A 21,207-nucleotide genomic window follows, 5' to 3' on the forward strand; every position below is an offset into this window, starting at 1 on the left:
AGGTCATGATCTCACGGTTCGTGGGTTCGAGCCCCGCGTCGGGCTCTGTGCTGACTGCCAGCTCGGAGCCTAGAGCCTGTTTCAGTCTATGACTCCCTCTCTCTCTGACCCTCCCCTGCCCACGCTGTCTCTGTCTCTCCTAGAAATAAATGAAAATATTTAAAAAATAAATAAATAAATAAATCTAACCTAATAAGTAAAAAGCCCCTCTGAAGATACATGCATGTGCTACGATTCCATTTTATAAAATGAAACCATAGGTGTATGTGTAAGCCTATTGTTAGGTCTCAAATGTAAGGTAAAGGAATGAGTAAGACATCCAACAATGGCCATGGTTACTTCTGAGGAGATGGACGAAGGCTGGGCCCAGGAGAGGGAGAATGTGGTCAAAGAGAGGTCCATGTTTAAGTTGATACACTTTTGTATTACATTTAGTTTTTTCACTAAGGATGTATTTTCATTTTATTATTAGAGGAAATACTAAATTAATATTAAATTAATTTTAAATTAATTTAATAATATTAAAATTAAATTAGAGTGTTGGTATATCATGATATATCATGATAGGCTTAAGGAAGAACCTCACCATAAAAAGGAAGAAAAGGCATGCAGGATAATGGCTATTAAATAAGCAACCAGCAAATTCTGGTGTCATGGCCAAAGGGATCCCTCCTCCCCCTTGATAAGTACTTTCCCCCTTTTGGTCTTTTTAAATTAATTATTCTAAAGTTTGGACCTGTAATCTTACAAGTGAACCTCCACCAGAAAGACCCAATTGCCATGCTTCAGCCAGTATGAGTTGTGGTTTTGAGCAATTCATATTGAAAGCTCATGTGTCAGTTAAGAGTCTAGGAAGATTCCTTCTGCTCTGCATGTATCCACAGATTATGAATTTCCCAAGGGAATTGATAGATTATCACACTGAGTCTCCAAGAGTGTAAGATTTGATAAATGGCAAGATGAATACATAGTTTTAGGAATTTATCAACAGCTTGGACCCACAGCCCTTTGCTCCCAGAAAGGGAACCATCCAAATGCAATAGTTGCCCAGCCTTGGGCTGGATGCAGAAAGTGAATTTAGACCAACAGAACCAATTCCATGGACAAGGTTGGCCAAGTATTCCTTTGCCCATCACAGCTTGCTTGGGCTTCCTACAGTCAGAGAAAATGTGATACAAACACAACTATACCTTGAATAAGGAGATCATCCTGATTTATTCACCAAGCCCACCCATGTAAGCCAAACAGCTGGGTCAAATTTCAGCTAAAAAGTTTAATGAGTTGCTAAAGACCAAGCATAGACAAGTGTAAGAGTATAGAACCCCTGAGGTTTTCAGGCACAAAGGGATTTTGTACCAACTCACAGGTTATTCTTCATGGACATCACTGAGTACTTAAAAGAAAGATGGAGGATGGGGTGGTACAGAAGGCATAAATCCCTGCCCGGATCCTCCTCCCCTGTGGCACAAAAAGTAACCATAGCAACAACAACAACAAAAAAATGCACACCTAGCTCTACTATAAAAAGGTAACCATAGCAACAACAAAATGCACACATTGTTCAACTACTATTAAGGTTTTCTCTTTATCTTTGGTGTTTGGCAGTTTAAATATAAGGTACCTGAGTGTGGTGTTCTCTGTAGCTATTTGGCTTAGTGTTAATTGAGGTTCTTGATCAATGGAGTAGTGTCTGTCATCAGAAGTCCTGGCTTTTATTTCTTCAAATATTTCTGTACATCTTCTCTCTTTCTGATTTTTCCAGTGGTACATATTTTAGACTTGATGACAGTGTCCTACATTTTTTTGTTTATTTCTGTTTTTTTTATTGTTTTTCTTCCTTCTTCGTGCTTCATGTACATTGACCTATGCTTTGATAATTCCTCAGATTTAATAATCATGTCTGTTGTGTTTATTCTGCTGCTAAATCCATTCAATGAGTTCCTTATTTCCAATACTATATTCTGTTATTTCTAGGACATTGATTATTTTTATAGATCACAATTTTCAATTGAAATACTTAATATTATATTCATTTTATCTTTTATGTATTACCAACTTTTTTAAAGCCCTTGTCTGCCAGCTTGGGATCACCTCTAGGTCTGTTTCTGTTGACTATTCTATTTATAATTGGGTGCTTTTTACCATGTATGGTTACTTTTTTATTGCATGCTGGACACTGTGAATGAGACTCCATATCATGTCACCTTCCTCTAAAGAGTGTTGGCTTTTGTTCTACGCCCAGTTAAAATACCAACAGATCACTTTGTTTCTGGTGAGGCTCACTTTTAGGATTCATTAGGTTGGATCTACAACAGTTTTGGCATAACACATAATGTCTTTGCCCGCATGGCATTGACTTGATGGGATCTCAACTGAATGTCCTGGTTGATCATGTATTTTAAAAATAATAATCATAATATTCTTTCTTTATCTGGCCCTTATAAACTGTAAACAGTTAAATTTTCTATGCATTATGTCAGTAAACTTGAAGCATGCATGATTGGTAGTAAGGAAACAATGCTGTGTAACTTGACCACTGCTGAGTTGCACCGGCTATGCTTTCTCTGTGGTTCTGTGTGGATTAATGCCCAAATCCGTATTTTCTTTTTCAACCACACAGCCATAAACAAGAAGATACAGTGTTAGAAAATCTCAATATTGAAGGGAAGTAAAAGTTTTTTTATTAACAAAAACTTACACTCACCTGTTGTATTAATTCCCCATTATGTCTTTGTTCACAGTGAGATGAACTAAGTTAAACATTAACAAGGGTGAATGTGAAGTTCTGCAGTTGAATTGATAGTAACAATTGCATAAGAATAAAATAAGTAACTCTTGACTTTAATGAGCATTTTATGTGAGACTAAAACTCAGTCTGAGGGGCACCTGAGTGGTTCGGTTGGTGTCCGACTCTTGATTTCAGCTCAGGTTCTCATCTCACAGTTTGTGGATTGAGCTCCACATTGGGCTCTGCACTGGCAGCACGGAGTCTGCTTGGGATTCTTTCTCTCCCCCTTTTTCTGCCCCTCCTGTACTCATGCACGCACGCTCTCTCTCTCTCTCAAAATAAATAAATTTAAAAATTTTTTTAAAAACCTCAGTCAGAGTTCTAAAGTTAAGGCTTTAAAATTAAAACTAAACATATATTGCTTAGGAGAGTTTAGGTACGTGAAGATATAGATGTCAGAAAGTCCAAGTATTTCTTAGTTCCATGACTGAAAACATGTCCCCGACCTTCACTGCTGGACGGGTCCTAGATTATCCCCATTATGCCCCCTCAAGTCTGATGCCAGTGAAAAAACATGAGAATGCAAAGTGGGACCTCACTAAGATGGCGCGGTATAAATACAAAGAATAATCAGATAAGAGCATGGGACTTAGAGCTCCAGGTTTTCCAGAAATATCTTGGGAAAAATTAAATACCTTGATTTCCTCTTTCCTGCTTTATTTTGATACTTCTGAAAACTGTATCTCTAAAGCTTACTATCAGTTTTGTTTCCCTGAGGAATCAGAGATGCTCAAGTAAACATGCTAAATGATATTTTTAAAAATGTAGGACAAGAAAAAGGAAAATACTGGTAGTCTGTCTAGAACTAAAATTCATTTTACCTCATAGGTCTTATAATTCCTGGCAATTATTCTCGAAGTTCAAGTTAGCCAGCAATTACTGAATTTGGGGGGAAATAACATGAAGAAGAATGATACCAATTTTTAACTTACTAGCAACTGTCTATTTCAGTTGGGTAAGCACATATTTCATGTCTTAATCATGTTGGACATCACTTGATGAATAGGATGTATGAGACTTACTCCTAATATATGCTAAATGACAGAAGGTTGAAATCCATCAGAAGCTTTTACCAAATGCTTCTGTGTATGAGATAAGAATCTGATTTGGCCCTTGGCATTCAAAAGATCTAAGCTGTGGCAGGCTACCTGCCTAGAATATTAAATAAATGTTGATCACATACAGGGCTGAGTAAAGAAGTTAAGCATTTAATTTAATACATAGAATAAAGAAAATATTTGTGTTTTTTGGTAGTGTCACTCTCAGTATTAATGGACTGCCAGCCACGTTCCAGACAGCAGACAATGAGGATCACGAAAACAGGGACCGGGAAACGCCGTATAGCACACAGCACATAAAATGTTGCTTGATTAATGAATGTTTGTTGAATCGATAACAACCTGCTTGCCTTTTCCTATACGTTATCTCATTTTATCTCCAGAATTTCCCTGAAATGGATGTTTGATGCCCACTTCTTAAATGTTGAAATTGAGGCTTAAAGCAGATAATGGACTTCCTTGGCCCAGGTTCCAAAGCCATGGGTGATCATGCAGAGCTGTCGCTACCTGTGAGATGCTCGCTCGCTCTTCTGGCTCAGCGGGATGCAGTCATTCAGGCTGAGGAGTGAGGAAGGGGTGCAAGCTGGAATTGGTAAGTAAACGTATCCTCTGAGAGATGAAGTGAGGGCTTGTGAAACTTGTTGGATTCCAGTAGTAGGAACGACAGAAAGACAAGTAACCATGGCAACCATGTGCAGAGGCTGCCACTTGGGGAAAATGTGGAGGCAGAAAGGGGGCTCATTGAAGAAAACTTGGATAGGAGATGTAGGGTGTGCTATTGTGATGGACAGTAAGAAACACATTTGGTCATCAACCTGTTCCTGGCTCACAACTGTTAAAACCCTTGGAATTTCCTCTGCAGGGGGTGATAGAGGCGTCTTTTATTGTGTTACCAAGGTGACTCTGGAATGCCCTTAGGTAACCTCAGGATGGGGAACTCGTTGCCAGGAGAACCAACCACATGATTTGAAGGTTGAAACTTTCAGGACCTGGTGCCCCCAAGCTTCCCAAGGCGAAGAGAAGGTCTAGGGTTTGAATCAATTGCCATTGGCCAGCTATTTAGTCCGCCATGCCTGTGGAGTGAGGCCTCAGCAAAAACCCAGCACAACAGGTTCAGATTGCTTCCAGGGAGGAGAACATGTGGAGGTGCTGGGAGAGAGGCGCCCCTGGAGGGGGCAGGGCAGCGCCACGCCCTGTTCCCACACCTCACCCTCTGCATCTCTTCTGTCCGGCTCTTCCAGAGTTCTGTATTCCTATAATAAGCCAGGAAGTAAAATGTTTCTCCTGAGTTCTGTGAGCCACTCTAACAAATCAGTCAAACTGTAGGGGCTCTTGGGACCCTCCAGTGGATAGCCAGTCACTGAGAAGTGCAGATAATAGCCTGGGCTTGCTGCTGGCATCTAAATGGGGCTGGGATGGGGGTGGGGACAGTCTTGTAGGACTGAGCCCCTAACCTGTGGAATCTGATGCTGTCTCCGGGTAGGTAGTGTCGGAATTGAGTTGAATTGTAGGACAACCTGCTGGTATCCTGAGAATTGTTTGTTGGTGTGGGAAGCGCTTCCCTCCCCCCCGCCCACCACCACTACATACACACATTGGAAGCAGTACCAGAACCTATTTAGAGAGAAAGCTAAATCATCTGAGGTGTCTGGGCAGAGGGCCTCGAGGCAAAAAGTGGCATCCTGAGAACTTGCTGTGAGGCTGTGTGAAAAAAGTTACTAAGCCACAGTTATGAGTGGAAAATGCAGCTCTTTTTTTTTTTAATGTTTTATTTCTAGGAGAGAGAGAGAGAGACAGCATGAGCAGGGGAGGGTCAGAGAGAGAGGGAGTCACAGACTGGCACAGAGCCCGACGTGGGGCTCGAACCCACGAACCGTGAGATCATGACCTAAGCAAAAGTCGGATGCTTAACCGACTAAGCTACCCAGGCGCCCTGGAAAATGCAGCTCTTAAAGACCAGTGTGTGATGACTTAAATTTCATGGCTGCTCACTGGTTAAGCCCATCCCCAGATCTGGCCCAAGTCATCTTTCCTGTGCCTTAAAAACAATGAGATGTGATGCCATGAGGTAGGGTCTGTATTCTTGAGACTGCCAACTATTCACTGTCCATTCCATAAACTCCCTATCTATTCCCTTAACCACCCAGATTCAGGAATGCACATGGGCCTGCTCCCACAAGAAGGTCCACAACCTCAGTTCCCAAAGAAACAAAAATTAGACCAGCATGGAACAACTTTGTATTGGCCTGTTGGTGGATTTCTTTGGGCTCATTCTTGTTTTTTAGTAACTTCTTTCAACATGGCTTATAATTATGCAGCTACAGTACCTGCTAGAATCAATCAGCCTTCCAAACCCAAACACGTTCATCTTTATCCAAATGTAATTTATCTGAAATGCCATGTTGGTGTGAGCATTATGCATTACTACATAGGCTTCTATTTTCTTCTTAAATAATGAAATACCTTAATGGAAAATATTCCCTCTAAATAAATTTTAATGAGCACTTATTTGCCCAAATTGTTCTTTCTCTGACTGGCAAAAATTTAATATGAACTTGAATTATCAGGGGCTTTTTGTTATAATGGGCTTTGGGAACATATCATGCAAAGATGACTTATTTTCCTATATCTTCCAAGCTGCAAGTGCTGCCTTAACAACTTCCTCTCAGATGCAAAGTGAGTGTCAATGTCTTACCTTGCATCTATACAGGAAGATGTCACATCAGAAACCATGCCAAGGTGTAAGATATTACAGGAGATGGAAGTGAACAAGTAAGAAACCTAATTGCTGCTGAAGGGCATATATTCCAGACTTTGCTGCTAGGAAAAAAAAAATGCATGTGTCTGCCACATTTTTTAATTCTCCGCATTGAATAGTTTTTCGGAGGAGAGAAAGCAAATGGGAAATATTACCCTGTATCCTGGCAGGCTACGGAGCACGGGCCTCATTGTGCTCACCAAGAATTAGAGCAGGGCCAGATGCAGAACTTGGAGAAGTGCCTTCCAGAAAAGAGCTCAAGCCTCAGCAAGAGTTGTGAGTCAGTGGGGTGGGGAGCCAGATTTGAGGGTGCCCCACAGGCTCCAGAAGGCACACCAGTAATTGCTTCTCTACACTTTCTCTCCACCTGAAATACTGCCAAGGGGAGCCAGTGTCGTTTCTAAGTCATTTTTTTATAATAAAAATGACATTGAGAGGGGTCATTTCATTCAGTTTAAATTTTTGCATTGCATACCTTCTAGAAGCTTCATAGTATCAAAAATCAAACACAAAAGGGAGTTTCCATTTTCCAGGAGCTTAGCACTGGAATGGGGAGCTCACAGCTAAGTCACAAACACTTTCAGTGAGCGTCCATCCGCTTCCTTTTTTTAAACCAGAAAAGTGCCAGCGCGGTAAGCGCCTCCAGGGGGCAGAGAGGCTGCAAAGTTAATGTTCCCGGGATGCCTGTGGCTTGGTGGGAGAGCACGGGCTTCAGAGGCTGCTGACCAGTCCACCCACCCACCTGCTGAGTGGCCTTGACAAGTTCAGTGAAAACCCTAAAAACTGCTTCCTTCTCAGAAAACTGGGAAGAGAACACCCATCTTGTAAAGCAGATGTGAGATGCACACAGATGGTAGACATTCAGGGAATGTTCTCTTGAGCAATCTTCTGTCACCTCTGGCCCTCACTGCATAGGACACCCCACACCCAGCAGTTTTGTCCAGGAAGGGCTCTATCCACATCTGTACAAATGATTAGAATATGTTATCTCAAAGAAGATTTGGGAAGTGAAATTATTTAGTCTGTATGTAGACAAGGTGGAAAAAATATCAAATGTGATTAAGATTATTTTATACTCAGTAATGATAATGTGCGTCCTCATAATTTAGGTATCCTCATAATTATTCCTATTAAAAAGCATAAAAATAACATAAGATGTTTAAAATTACAAAATACTTTATAATTTGACTCTCAGAACAATGTGCTATTATCAGCAGGAGAAGAGATTTTACTACCAATTTTAATGATAAGGACCTGAGGCTCTAGGCATTCTGTACTTCTCTTACCTGTACATAGATCTCCTGCAAATATTAATTCAGGACATTTTGTCTAATGTCTGTTGTCCTGATCAGAGAGCATGACACTCCTCACAGCCTGTCTCAGCCACTGCTGAATTGCCAACCTGCTGGCACAGAACGTCACCCAAGAAGGAATTCAGGGATTCAGAGGAAAGGTTCACAGAGCAATATTGTGGCAGGGGGAAGAACTGTATATTAGTAAGGTATGGAATAAATAAATAGGCTATTTTCAGAAGTAGGGGCAGCTGACTGGCAGCACGTGTCGGGAAGGTGGAGAAGGACTATCTCCCAGGGCTAGCTTACCACCCCTCCAGGTGGGCACAGGGGTAGGTAGATGCTGCTTGCAGGGGGTGACGCAGCCTCTCCAGTAAGCTTCTGAGTCTGTAGCAAGGGACTGAGGGCTCAGGTGCCTCTGCACATAGAGGGTGCTCAGGGACCCAGCCCTCTGGGTCCCTCGACTCTGAACGGGAGTCTTCCTTCACGCCAAAGGGGACCTGGGACAGTGTTTGGTTTCCACGTGCCCCAGTGGGCAGAGAGGAGAGAAATGGGTAGTGTCTCCTTCTGGGGAAAGAGTAGTATTTCTGAGTGCCTAACATTTACTCCTATTTTATTCCCAATGTGCGCACACACACCCACACCCACACGCACACCAGCTAGCTTGTTTAGGATGTATCAGACAAGACCCCCCATAAGGAAGAACTCTGGTACAGTGCTGGAGATGTTCCCTTCTGAAGTTCCACTCATCTGGCCTCACATTCTGGCTCTTTGATTTATAATGCAAAGAATCCCTAAATCACTCATTTTTCTCATCTGCAAATTGAGTTTATAATGCTCACTTCATCACATTGTCCCAACGTCCCAAGGATTAAACAAGAACATATGGCTCAGATGCCTGGTACACCTATGTGCTTAGTAGATGGCAGGCATTGCATTGTCCTTCGGCTCCGAGGGAGAGGAGCACAATAACACGGTTGCTTTTATCAGCCGTGCATTTTCTCAGCATTAACAGCTGCGTCTCCTTCTGCATCCACACCACACCCTGGTCCCCATCTCGCTGGTGAGAAGTCTGGCTCCTGAAGGTGGCGTGACTGGCCCAGAGCCACATAGTGTAAATGGCAGAATGTTTGATCATTCTAGAGCCAGAGTGGCCTCACTGAAGGTGGGCTTGGCTGTTCTTTTACTGAGGGAAAGAACAATCAATACCTCTGCAGGAACACTGCTGGAGAGAATCCTGACATGAGCACAAAGTTTCTGGGAAAAAGAAATAGGCAAACCTCCCTGTCAACAATCAGAAGGTGATCAGCAGAGAAAAGTACTGTGAGAGAGCATTGTTTTTTAATCTTCTTTGAAACAGAGCTGATTTCCCTAGACAAATGGATAGCTAAATTCATATAATTATCTGTGCATATACTCCTGTCATCTTCTGTATTTGTAGACAGTACGTTTTATTTTTTAAGTAAAGGAAAAACAGATGCCATTATTCATATGTTCACAGGTGGAAAAATCTCTCTCCTTGATTCTCTCATGCAAGTATCAGCACACATTATGATGAATTCAGGGAGTAGGTCAACAAATGTATCTTTAAAAACCTAGTAAAAGAAATTTTGGCTGCTTCTTGGTGCTTGTTAGTTTGAAGAGATAATCAATTGCTTCCTGATTCTTAGGAGAAGGAAACAAAAGGTCTCTCCCTTGACAGAAGGGGAACCCTTTGCTCCAGCCAAATGTGCCTGACAGACGGGAACATGAAGTCATGGGGCAGGCGCGTGTCAGCATGGCGGCCCCCCACCTCGCACATACCACCTCCTCTTCTTGAGGCCCATCTAGGTCCTACAGCCCCAATGTGGAGAAAGCTAAGCCTTCTCTTGGGACTGCTGAGGTGTGTGTTGGGGGTAGAGGGAACCAAGCATGAGCTGGCCAGGTGGCAGCATCCTAGATTCCATGTAACTGTGTCTGCCCATCACAGACTGGGCTGAGAATTCATGTTTATTCATATGTGCTCTGCTCATTGTATTGTATCCCTTTCCACACACCGGCTCAAGCCCCAGGCTAGTAAACACCCTTCTTCCAAACCCACTGAAGCCCTTCAAAACTCTTCCAGCTATAGTTGGAGCCATCCAGTTGCTCATCCAGTTGGCCCAAGCAGGTTTTTGTATATTCTGAGAAATTAACCTATTGGAATCCTCAGTCCTGGGAATCCAGCAGGAGTCGAGGCTTTCCCATCCATGGGGACCTGGGGAACGGGGTCCAGCCTCAGCTAGGTCATGAGGCCAGTGAGAAAGGACTTGTATAAAGCAGTTCTGGCAGACCAGGAAAATGACTAGAAACCACAATCTATCCACAGTCCTCAATGAGGCAAAGGGCAAAACTAGGTTATGAAACAAATCGCACAGTGCAATCTCGCTAAAACTGCAAACTGTAGAGATGCCATAGTCATATATTTTTGAAAAAATATCAGAAGGAAATAATATCAAAATTCAAAATGTTGAGCCTTTCCTTCTTGCCTGCTAGGAATACAGGTGATTTTTATTTATCTGTGTTTGTGATACAGATCTATTTTTTCCCACATTTTCTCCATTAATCAAGTACGATCATCATGATCAGAAAAAAGCTAAAGTTTAAAAAAACTACAAGTGATCCACGCCAGCCTGTGACTTAGAAGAGTGCTACTAATGGAGCCAACTGAGTCCTGTAAGAACAAAATCATTCTCCAAGCCCTCCTATGCCCCTCAAATGGCCTCCCTGTAACCAAGAGAATGAAGCTTTAAAAGTGTGCATCATCAAACACTGAGTCATTAGAGCACTGAGTCTCCCTTTGTAGAGAGTAGACTCAGTGTTCTGAACAGGGAGGGCACAGAGGCAGCTTTCTCTTTCCCGTAGTCTGTCCCTCACCCTCACAGAGCAGCGTGGCCATCCTTTTGACCACCTCCGTCCTCATCTGGAGGACCAGGGAGCAGTAAGCTACACACAAAAGGCACTAACAAGGGAATGAGGACCTGGAGAAATTGCCGGGTCAGACACCAGTGGATCTGATGTGGGACAAAGCTGAGGGACACACTGCGGATGAGGCAAATAAGGCTCCAATCTCAGCTCTGCAACCACACAGCCCGCAATCTTTGGGCAAGTTATTTGGTCTCTCTTGCCCTCGTGTTCCTCGTCTGCACAGGAGTCTTTTGTCTCCAAGAAACAATTGTTAAAGTTTCACAGAACGTTGACTTTTTCTCAGAACAAGATTAGGAAGAAAATGCAACTGTGAATCAGAACAGAAACAACATCCTAGCTTGGGAAACATGGAATGGAAATAAAGTACGTTTGCCTCTACTTTTGCTTAAAGTGAAAGAAAACCAAAAACCCCGACCCTCACACACACCCCAGGTACAATTGTAGAATCATACAATTAACTGTTCACTTACTTTGATGTTGCAAAGCCAAGCCAGAATGCCAGAATCTTCTAAGCCATTGTCCACTTGTCCATTGTCCAGTATGGTAGCCACTGACCACATGTGGCTATTGGAGGGTGGCCAGTCCCAGCTGAGGTGTGCTGTCAGTGTAAAATATACTGGATTTCAAAGATTTGGCGTGAAAAGAAGGTCACATATCTCATTCATATTTTGCATTCGTTTTTACTTTAGATATAATAAAACAGAATATCTTATTAAAAGTAATTTCACCGGGGCATCTGGGTGGCTCAGTCGGTTGAGTGTCTGACTTCGGCTCAGGTCATGATCTCACGGTTCGTGGGTTTGAGCCCCGTGTCAGGCTCTGTGCTGACAGCTAGCTCAGAGCCTGGAGCCTGCTTCAGATTCTGTGTCTCACTCTCTCTCTGATCCTCCCCTGCTCACGCTGTCTCTCTCTCTCTTTCAGAAATAAATAAAACATTAAAAAAAATTTTTTTAATAAAAAAATAAAAGTAATTTCACCTGTTACTTTTTACTTGTAGTGTGCCTCACTAAAAAAATTAAAATTATGCAGTTGGCATTATATTTCTTTTAGGCACCGCTGATTTAGAAGAAAGATTTTCTTTCTGGGATAGGCTCTCCCTGCACTTTCTTCAGGTGCCTTGTGCTAGGATGACGGAATCATGGGAAGCATGTTGTACACAGGGAACATGCAAGGGCTGAAGATATTTACTCCACCACCACCCCCAAGCCCTCATTGGGTTATTGTGGCTTTGATGTGAGCCCCCGGGTCTTTCTCCTCTTTCCCTTCTCCCCTTCCTCTTCTTTCTTTCTTTTCCCTCTTACTTATTGTAAAATCATCTATGCTGAAGTGTCTGCTATTCCTGAGCTCTAATAGGAGTGAGGTGTTGGTCAGATAATTAGCTGCTGTTATACTTCACTCATCATTAGCAACTGATTTACTGGGAAAGCTTTACTCCAGGTAAAATCATTACCTGCCAGAGTGATGTGTCTCGTAGAGACAGGCTTTGCCTGCCCAGAATACTTGCACTGTTCTTTAAGTAATATTGCTTTGGTTTTTCTTTGCAAAACTGATCAACATCTTTGTTTGTGTCAGTCACAGTGCCCTATACTCCTCCCCTCCCCACTGGATATTCAGGATAATCCAACTCCCTTTCCCAGGACTTGAGTCTCCAGAGGAATGACCTACCATGGGAGTAGAGATAGATCTAAGCCATTCATGTATCAGTCTCCAGAGGAAACTGACTGATCACTCCTGCTGCTGGGTTCTTAGAACTTCTTGATACTGTGCCGATTGATTTTCAGTTCTTCTTTCGATCTGATGAGCTAACCAATAAGTCTTGAAATAACTTCCTTTTGCATTTAAGCTTTGCGGAATCAGTTTCCATTCCTTGCAGCCACGGCCCTCTATGTTGTCATTCTAATTCAGCAAAACAGTGAAATGTTGCAAAAAGTATTAAGAACCTTTATCCCTAGCTGCAAATATTAATAGAATGGAATAAAGAGATAGATTGGTTGAAACAGAGCCATCAGCTTTGTCTTTATAAAAAAAACTACCATTGTGCTGTTCCTTGGCTGGCTCCATTGATCAGGAAGCTGATCACCCACCAGTTTTTGCAGACCTCACCTCCATCCTGGGGGGCACTGAGCTCTGGGAAATGGGAGTTGAACGGAATGGGAAGGCCTGGATCTCCCCATCCTTTGACTTTTTAAACACTGCTATCGTGAGTTCTCACTCAGGCTGTGCCCTGTGAAACCATTTTGATGTTCTGCTGAAAGCTATACATCTCTGAATGTTCTTTAAAGTACCTGCTAAATTTTAACTACCAAGAAGCAACTATTTCCTCATGACATGCATGTGCAACTTCAATTCTTTTTGTCATTCGGGTAGAGTACCTGTGGCTGCTTCTACTTAACCAAGGTAAAGGAGCGCTTCCTTTCTTCCCAGAGGGTACCCAATTTTCCTCTTATTTGGGAGTTTTAAAGACTTGGTCATGGTCTTTTCCTTAATTCTAATTGTCACTCAGTACAAATCTCTGGAGCATTTTATGATGGGAAGAGGAGAAGTTTCATGTAAGTTTTGCAGCTTTGAGTGGTGGACTTGCTGTTACTAAAATACCATGCATTTGCAAAGTAAGTTAGCAAGAAATTGTTTCTTCATGAACTCTATACCTGTATGTTCTGTTTTGTTAGAAAGGTTGGTACCAACTAGGGAAGAAGGATTTAGGGGTAAATATAACTCCCTTGATGTGTGTAACCAAGAAACTGACATAATATTCTTTTACCCAGAATTATTAGTTGCATACTAAATTTCAAGCACTAAACTAGGGTTGTGCATTTATTGTTTCATATGTTTTTCACAGCAACCCTGAAAGTTAGATACCATTGTCCCAGTTTGAAAAACAAGAAGGCTGAAAACTAAAATGAGTAGGTGCTCTGACTACAGTCACCCAGCCAAGAAGTGGCAGATCAAGGCTTCGAAGACCAACAGTGTCTCACTTCAAACCATAGTTAATTCCATCAGATCTTCCTGTTTCTTTTTTTGCTTTTTTTAATGTTTATTTTGAGAGGAACAGAGTGTGCGCAGGTGAGTGGGGGAGGGGCAGACAGAGGGAGAGAGAGAGTCTCAGCACAGAGCCTGATGTGGGGGCTCAAACTCACAAACTGTGACATTATGACCTGAGCCGAAACCAAGAGTCAGACGTTTAACTGACGGAGCCACCCAGGTGCCCCAAATCTTCCTGTTTTCTTTGCTACTATTTTTGCCATTTAATAAAATGCAGTTTAGTAAAATAAATAAATAAATAAAGCTCTTTAACCAAACATAACTTTGTTCTTATGTTAACTTTTAAATAACATGAAACTAGAGTTAAAGAGACCCTTTCTCAAGGAGACGTACATTAAATCAACAAGTGGTATGTTAGGTACTACTTTTAAAACTTAACTCCAGTTCCCAACTCATCAGAATAAAGTGGTATTAGGAAGCCATTGTCCTGTATGGCACAGACACCGCAGACTTGGCATATTTTGCCTGGAGTTTCTGGATCCAGGGACACTGTCCCCTTCAGGCATTACGTGACTCGTCGGCTATCTTCCTTCCAAGTACGATCTGAACATACTTTGCTGCTAGGTCTGTCCTGCCATGTTTCTCCCTGAGCTAAGCTAAAGTTGAAAGAACCTTACCCATTCTACAGGTTACCATCACCCCCAAACCTGCAATCCAAGTTTCTAAACTTCTCATGACTAGATCCCATCCTTCTAAGTAAATTATTTCGGCAACTACATAACCTTATTCTCCTCTGACTCTCCATCCAGGATAAACCCACCTCTCAGAGGAGTGACACAAACTCATGATTTTTTACCAAATACCTAAAGTAATTTGAGATACAAGGAAAGGTTATATAGTTATTTCCTAAAAATATCATGGCTGGGTTTATCCGACTATCATGGGTGATTATTTCCTAGGAAAGCCATGGATGGGCTTATCAACTCCAAGGATGGGCATTCTGGTTCTACTCACTGCTCCAGCATCACACTGAGAATGGTTTGTGACACCGTGTGTGAGACTGTCCCACACACCTGGCAGTCACTGCCTGTCAGTCTGCTCCCAATTCTAGGGGAAGCACCTTTTCTACAATTCCTGATGACAGGAAAGAGAGAAGGGACAGAATTCGTGTCCTTCTCATGACTTTCACATGGCTCCCTCCATCTTCAAGCCAGCAACAGCAAGTCTACCATCTATTTCTTAAGTCCCCAGTGCTTACTGGGTAGGGAGTAGGGGGAGGTTGGAGGAAGGCTGAGTGGGAAACATTTCACAGAAAAGCTTATACTCTTGGAGGATAATAAAGGAAGGCAAGAAATACAAAGGTTTGAGTCAAAGACTGAGATAAATGATCTTCCTCAGTGATAGTCTCTCTGCTTCTGAACCTATTATTTCAAAAAAAATTTTTTGGGACAATAAAGAAAACTTCCGTGAAACAACAACAGCAACAGCAAAATTCCCCTGTGCCCCATAGTACATCTCCATATATTTTTTCCAATTCTATGAATCTGATAAAATTGAAAGTTAAAATAGCTCTAAGTTTTTAAAGGAAGCACGGATCACTGCCCTGAAATATCAAGCACAGAACATCCATGGTCCTATAGCTGGACTTACCATTTATAATTATTAAGGACAAATTTCCAAAACCCAAGTGAATCTAGCCCCAAAGACATTTTAGCATGATTGGAAAATAACCCCTTGACTGGCTGTTGAAAAGAAAGACCATGGAAACCCTGCGGTTCTATGGAAAGAAAACGAACATTATCCCATAGTGGAGGCCAACAGTGAGTAGCGTATGCCCTGAAAAGTTTCGAAGCCAAATAACCCCTACTCTTTTCATCTCATTGGTAGTAAATGGAGATGACTATCTGGATCCAGCCCCGGTTCTTCTGGTTTCTAGCTTGGTGACCTGGAGGAGGATGTTTGACTTCTCCATCAGTTCTATCATCTATAAAAATGGGCATAATTATATGTGCCTCATAAGACTGTTGTAAGGATTGAGCAAAAATAAGCATATAAGTGAGCTAGTTTCGTCCTTGACATGATAGGTGCTTAATGAGTATTAGATTTGTTTATTCTCAGTTTGCAATATCTAACACTTCTGTATGAAAAAAGGTCTTGATTTAACTGGAAATCTCTTTGCTGCCAACTTGTGGGCTGAGATGAGAGTGCGGATGAGAACTCCCAAGAAGACTTCTCAACACATGCCTGTCAAGTTTGCAGCCAGTCAGATATGGAATTTTATTTTCCCAGGCAGAAGTAGAGAGTTACTCTTACCTCATAGAATTGTGTGAGTAGACCTAGAGATAAATAAAACATTTAAAAAAGAAAAAAAAAAGAATCGTGTGAGTACAACGTAAACTTTGTAAAACACCTGGCACTAAATAGCATTGCCGCAGCACATGTGAGTGCGTCTGGTTGAAGAGATTGTTGCCAGCCGCCAGGTCATGGTGATGTTCTAAATCGTAGACGGGAATTATCATTATTTCCTCATATTTAAATCTATAATCCACCTGAAATTGACTTTTGCCTATGACATGAGAAAGAATTCATAACTATTGGTTTTAAGATCAAGCTGGTACTTGGGGTGCCTGGGTGGCTTAGTCGGTTAAGCGTCTGACTTTTGCTTAGGTCATGATCTCGCGGTTCGTGGGTTTGAGCCCCGCGTCGGGCTCTGTGCTGACTGCCAGCTCAGATCCTGGAGCCTGTTTCAGTCTGTGACTCCCTCTCTCTCTGACCCTCCCCTGCTCACGCTGTCTCTCTCTCTCTCTCTCCTAGAAATAAATAAAACATTAAAAAATTTTTTAAAAAAAAGATCAAGCTGGTACTCAAGACAGCTCATTCTTAGTAGACTCTTCTTGATCCATGGGTCACTCTCATGACCTTGACCCTCCAAAATAACAGAGTTCCACTGCACTCTGTCTTCTTTCCTTTGTGCTGCCTGTTGACACAGGCCATCTTCCTGTATGTGCAGATGCACTGAGCTAGGGGAAAAGATTGCTTATCTGTCTTCCCGAGGCCTGCATCCTTCATAAAGGTTGGTCTCAGAGAATCTCTAAAAGGCTGGAACGTAGGTGGAAAATCACCGTGAGAAGAGCCACAGCACACCCTGCCCCCCTCTTCCAAATCTTTTCTTTGTATAAGCTTGGCAGGAAAGGATGAGGGATGAAATTGAGGCAGCAGAAACAGCTTGGAGACTTCTCTTAGGATCTGGGATCCAGCACCTAGTTTGATCTCTGATACCTCTTCCCTCAGCTTTGGATCCCATTTAGCAATTCTTAGGCAACCAGACAAGTTCCGCAGACCAGTATCTCATCACACCAGGGTGGTCTTGCTGGGGAAAAGGGGCAACACAGGAGAGAACTAGGGTCCAAATGTGTTGACACCTGTTGACACTTGCCAATTTTACCTAAGGCTTCACCTGCATGCAAGCACTTAGAGAAAGGATGAGTGCTGGCGCCCCCTGCAGTACCGAGTTCCTGGTACCCAAGAGAACATCAGTGATGCAGACTGTGACATTCGGCGTGCATTTCTTACACGGAGCTCTCCGTCACCTCCCAAAATTAAAAGAAACAACAGCAACAACATTAAAACAAAACTTGCCACAGCTGAACAGCTGGTGATAACGTTCATTAAAAACAACGAATGCAGTCTGTGTGTTGTGGAAGAGCCACATGGCACCTGGAAAAATAGCGTTCTGATATTTTAGGGGAAAAAAAGAAAATAAAAGTTAAAAGGAGAAAGAAAAGAACTCTTCTATCTCAAAAGACACAGATTTTCCCAATTCTGAGAATCTGAATTACAGCCAACTTACAAAGTCCTTTGAAATTAACAGGTTATATTAGCAGAGCTGACACAGCCTTATCTGAAAGTGAGCAAGAACAGCCCCCATCATGATGGAAAAGCAAAGCAAAAAGCTTCTAAAGCATGCTATGGCCTGAGACAGAAGAATTAAGGTCTTTGCACAATATTGTCTCAGAATGTCTCAGAATCATATATTTTTGTGGGAAACTTGGAAGTCAGATTTTGTTGTGTAGCAGAACACATAACATGGGGATTTCAGAGCTGTGGATGGCCAGGATTTTTACTAAGAAGCAGGGAAAGTTCAGGGCTAAGAACTAACAATCATGAAGATGTACAGAGAAGTATACGTGGGGACAGGTGGTGAAGAGAGAAAAAGATCTCAGGATGCTTCCAGTTTCTAATCTCAAACAACCTGAAGTCCTACTGCTTTCCATTCTATGTGCCATGAGGTATATTTAAGTTGATTTTATAGCCACTTTTTTAATGAGCTGGCTGGAGCTGAGTTCTGTTACTTTGTACCAAGAATCCCGACAACTGCAGTGAGTGTCAGGACGTGGTCAAATGAGCAAAGAGGTGGTGTTCTAGGCACAGGACACCACATCACCGACAAGGCTTACTCTATTTCAAGGGTGCCGACGTGTTCCACAAAATTCCTGAACATCAAGTTGTGCACCAGAGAAGTACATCAGGCTGTACGTGTGGAGGAAATGGAAGCTGGATTGAGCTGGCTGCTCCAAGAAGCCAGGATGTGTGATTGGACTACTCCACTGAGCCAGCAGACCGGTCCTAGTCTAAAATACTCTGCTAACAGCAGCCTAGACATTGCAATGCTCCCGTAAGAATTTGTGCTCGTCCTTACTCAGAGTAACACAGCTAACACTGTTTTCCAGATCCACTTTTTCCGTTGTTCCAGTGATGAGATGTTCTTAGTACGTGAGTCCCAGGGCCAAAGGAACAATTACTTTTCATCTTGATTCATAAAGAAGCCCTAACAATACTAACATCAAGCACCATATTGTTAGTTCTGTGCAATCTATGTACATTTTTAAAGTCACATTTTTCTGATCATATGACCTTGAGAAAATTAATTAAACTCTGGAACTCCATATACTTTTCTGTAAAAGAAATTTAATATGCATTACTTTATGATTGTTGTGAATATTAAATAAACTTACCAATATAAAGTGTTTAGCACAGTTCCTTGCACAAGGTAAGTGCTGAACAAAGGTGAGCTTTTATTATTACTAGAAGTATCTGGCTGCCTCCATTGACTTTACTCCAGAGGGTGATGACCTCCCTTCCCTTCGTCTAAAACTATTTCAGATGCCACTCTAGCAGTTAGAGATGCATCACTCTGGGTTGTCAAATAATCTCTTCTGTAATGTAGAAAATTCCTGTTAAGAAATATGAAATACTACCTAATTGTCATTTAAAACTTGTCTAAAATAGTTTTCCAAGTAGATCATTTCCTTCTAATATATTTTATTGAAAAGAAGGATGTGATTAACCAATGGACTCTTGAGAGAGATACAGATTTGCAGAAATGACATGGCGGTAGACTGATGCCTAATTCTCCAAACTCACCAGGCAGATGAGCTAGTCTTCTCAGAGATACTCAGAGCTCCCAAATCTGAACATAGGTGTCTCCCTATCAGGTACATGGATTTTTTCTGCCATCTAGTGGTCAATTTTTGAGGACAACTGCCTTTAAGTGAGCTAAGAAGGCGTTGTCCCACCCTGGATAGTACACAAGAACCTCACTGGCTTCTATGAGTTTGACTATTTTACGTACCTTATATAAGTGGAATCGTGATTTCACAGGTGTACATATATGCTCAAACTCATTGAATCTTCCACATTAAGTATGTGCGGGTTTTGTGTATCAGTTATACTTTAATAAAGCCATTTAAGCAACAACTCCCAGGCATCTTCTTCACCTTACACTCTCCAGGGGCTGAGATCCTATATGAGATGGAATGAAACACAAAGGCCTGGATCTGCAGGGAGGTTCAAGGCCCACACTGGCTGTCTGCAGAGCAATACCTTAGCCACCTGTTCTTTGGGTGCCCTCAGGCTTCCCATGTCTCTCTCCCAACCCACCTTCTCATCTACAGATGGGTCACACTGATGGGTCCCTGCTTGCTCTAGTATTTTGCTGTCCCAGTGTCTCTCAGATTGCAAATATTTGCTTAAGTATGCTTATGTATACTTCATTAATAAAACTAAACAGAGGAGAAAGTATAACATTTAGACAATTAACTAATTTAGCATTCCTTAGGACAACTCAGTGATAAGGTGGATAAGTATGTTTCTGCCATCATCCTTCCCTTGGGGAAGCTCTTCTTAATTTCTGTGTAAAGAGTCTTAATTATTGATTCATTTACTCTAAAGTCAGTAAAATGCAAAGAGCAGTGAGCAGGTGGTTTGGTTTTAATATTCAGATATTTTTTGATGAATGCTAGAAAGGCTAATCACACCAATAATACACATTTATTTATTTGTTTGTTGAATTTATTTAACCTAGACTTTCCCATTTGCCAAGACACAGCACTGGCTTAATCCTTTCCAAAAAGGACTACCATATATTTTGTAACATTCTACCAAATTCCAAAATATCTCCTTTCCCTTCATCATTATTCTATTCAATAACTAAGAGACAGGATGGGGTCCCTGGGTGGCTCTATCACATGAGCATCAGAATTCAGATCAGGTCATGATCTCACAGTTTGTGAGTTCAAGCCAAACGGCTCACTGCTGTCAGCACAGAGCCTGCTTGGGATTCTCTGTATCCCTCTCTCTGTCCCTCTATCCCTCTCAAAATTAAACATAAAAAAAAAAGAAGAACCTGAAAATAACCAAGTACGTGAAGGTCCCGCTGGATTCCCATTGCTGCCATTATTGAGTCCAAACCTGCACTTTGCCATCAAAACATTCTTTGGACCCTAGAAGGGACGTTTGTCTATCATTTCTCTGGCATTCCCACCTCCCATCCTGAATTTTCTTTGGAAAAAAGTACTCCCGGCGATGGCTTGTATAGTCGACTTCACTTCCAAGGCTCGAGTGAATCTTTGTTGGCCTTAGGCCACTCTAAATGAACCTTCTCCTGGCCATAGTGGTTGGTTCAAGGGTGGACACACCAACCCAAATCAATGAGATTTCTGGAGGGACTTCTGAGAAATGGACTCTCTCTGATCCCTTCTGGACATAAGCAGGACATATATAGCCAAAGAAACTGCTGAAGCCACCATGGAACCAGAAGAAAGAGACTGTTAGAAACTTGTGAGCCCCAACAAAGAAGAGCACGAAATGGAGAAAGAACTTGATCAGATCACTGGAGCCCAACAAAGCTCATTTATTATTCAAGGCATGTTGTATTGGGTCTTCTCCCTTTTGAGGTAATAATACAGACACCAACAATAATAATTCATAACTCATATCAGCCCCATGCAAACTTTCCATACATTTTGCATTCGTCTTCATAGACTCTTTCCTTCCAACTTTACCAGACTAAAAGACAATATTCAGGCAGAAGGGTCAGCGAAG

This window comes from Crocuta crocuta, unplaced genomic scaffold (genome assembly GCF_008692635.1).
Source record: "Crocuta crocuta isolate KB4526 unplaced genomic scaffold, BGI_CrCroc_1.0 scaffold61, whole genome shotgun sequence".
Taxonomy (NCBI): Eukaryota; Metazoa; Chordata; class Mammalia; order Carnivora; family Hyaenidae; genus Crocuta; species Crocuta crocuta.